The 2,593-nt window shown below is 33.6% G+C and overlaps 1 non-coding gene across 1 annotated transcript; it reads left to right on the top strand.

Annotated features, from left to right (window-relative positions):
• Nucleotides 1-1,647: 1,647 nt before the first annotated feature.
• On the top strand, nt 1,648-1,720 carry trnav-uac (transfer RNA valine (anticodon UAC)). Its single transcript has one exon. It is a non-coding gene; the product is annotated as a tRNA-Val (tRNA).
• The last annotated feature ends 873 nt before the right edge of the window (nt 1,721-2,593 follow it).

Raw genomic sequence — 2,593 nt, 5'->3', positions numbered from 1 at the left:
GTCTGTCTGTCTGTCTGTCTGTCTATCTATCTATCTATCTATCTATCTATCTATCTATCTATCTATCTATCTATCTATCTATCTATCTATCTATCTATCTACCTTTAATGCAATTTAAAAGTCTTTCAGTGGTAAAAATGAAACCCCCTTGTGCTTATCATGTCAATTTATTTACATTTCTATTGTCAGCATTTAGCAGAGGCCTTTATCCAAAGCGCCTTGCTCAAGGGCCCAACAGCAGTGACCTGGCTGATTACTAGTCTAGTACCTTAACCACTAGGTTACAGCTTGCCAGTGTTAATAAATTAAAGACAAAGTGTCTACATTTACACTGTAAGGGTCAGTAGTTTGTGTGCAACCAAACTAATTTGAGTAAACATATTAATCTGATTTGTCCTAATTTTTTTTTTTAAATGATCAGTATTATTTAAGATAAAAATAAAGAAATACATTTATTTGTGTCTCTGCATTTGTTAATCTGCAAACGTTGGAACTGTTATTTTGGAAATAACAAATTGGCTGTAATTCCTTTATTTATTATTATTATTATTATTATTATTATTCAGAAAATACTATAAATACTAGAATACAATCACTTACAAATTAAATTTGTATAGATAATGCACTCTCAAAAGAAAGTGACGTGTAAGGACATAAAATAATAAAAAACATTTTCTAATATGTTTTCAAAAAGGAATGTACATATAACCTAATGATTAGTGAAATATAATATTTTATTTATAATATTCAAAATATTAATGTAAATTGTAACATGTTTAACAGAAAATTAAAATGGTTAATGACAAATTATATATATATATAATGGCAAGCCAAACAGGAAATATATAGCAAACACTGATATATATGGAATGAAACTTGGTATATTTGGAATAAAACTGAATATGGAATGAAAACCGATATATATAAAATTAAACTGAGATATATATATATATATATATATATATATATATATATATATATATATATATAATGAAAGATATATATGGAATGTAAACTGATATATATATATATATACAATGAAACTCGATATATGGAATGAATACTGAATTCTATTAAATATAATATGTCTATAAAATAATCATAGAAAAAACACAAGCAAGTAATTATGCACCGTTAGTAATCAACGACATTTAGTTTGTTCTTGTTTAATGTGAAGACTGAAATGGCTGAAATGATCTACTGTTAAAACCAGACATGCTCCTTTATAACATCCAACAAACTATATGAAATGTACATTTCCATAAGTTCGGTTTGCTATATGAAACTGAACTGTGTGATAATAATGTAATCATCCAGATGTATACTTATTGTAATAATGAACAAAAATCATAATAAATATGTTTAATGTTTTGTGTTAATTTTGCGGTTGAGGAATAAAACCAGTTCGCTTCGTATGAGTTGGTTGTCACGTGGAACTTTCCCGAAACTGATAAGAAAAAATATATAAATATATAATGTTTCTCTACATTAGGCTTTTATTTACTGTTAAAACTAAAAAATACATATATAAATATACATGTTTTACCAAACTGTAAACGCGTTTAATACAAAAAATACGATATAACGACGCGAAGCAAATTCTATAGAGGTCTTCATGAATGCTTCTGTCTTGCATTGTATGCATGCGGTTCCATAGTGTAGTGGTTATCACGTCTGCTTTACACGCAGAAGGTCCTGGGTTCGAGCCCCAGTGGAACCAAAAATTTTCTCTCATTAACGTTCGCTACAATAATCAACAATACAAAATTCTATCTCTCAAACCTGTACTTTATTAACAAAGCACTTTTCTTTACCATAAACACAATGCAGAACCAGACTAGAAGCAGCTTCAGTTGACCCCTAACACTCTTTATTCATTTAATCTATGAGTACTTGCTTTTAGAAACAAACACTGTTCCATTTGAACAACATACATGTAGGCTACATATAAAATGTCAATAGGATGCAGATTTTAGACAGACAGACGTTTGCTTAATCCAGACTGGTCCTTGTATCCTGTTCCTTCCCCACCCCCGCGCTCTCTCTCTCTCTTTTGCACGCACACGCACACACAGACACACACACACACACATTCACAAACATATTAAATAGTCCACTGTAGATCTGGAGAAATGAATAAGACATTTATTTAAATTCATCCTTTTATAGCCCTTATTTACTATGATATTCATGTGTTTTGATAAACTGTATGAATTTGATCTAGACAGTTAATGTTTACACAATGCTGTTTAATGAAGTCCGTTGAGAGATTTATACAGCGGTGTCTTGGCGACCTCTGCTGTTCATGTGGTGTCATTTCACCTAGCGACCTACTTATTTCAAAGGGTCGGGACGGCAGCGCAGGCGTGGCAGCTGGTAAAGTGGGTGCCACGCATTTACACGACCTTTGCTTTCCCTCCCTGTCAAGGTCGAGCAGAGTGGCGTAACTACAGGGGGTGCAGGGAGGTGTGTGTGTGGGGGGTGGGGGGTGGGGGGTGGGGGGGGGGGGGGGGGGTGCAGGGACACTGGGGCCCATGGCAGGTTTGAGGGGCGTGCTAGCATGTTTTACTGCTGCGCCACCTGAGCGCAGGAT

Source organism: Trichomycterus rosablanca, chromosome 8, assembly GCF_030014385.1.
Source record: "Trichomycterus rosablanca isolate fTriRos1 chromosome 8, fTriRos1.hap1, whole genome shotgun sequence".
Taxonomy (NCBI): Eukaryota; Metazoa; Chordata; class Actinopteri; order Siluriformes; family Trichomycteridae; genus Trichomycterus; species Trichomycterus rosablanca.
The sequence above is the reverse complement of the archived record's forward strand: the minus strand, read 5'-3'. Positions and strand labels throughout refer to the sequence as shown.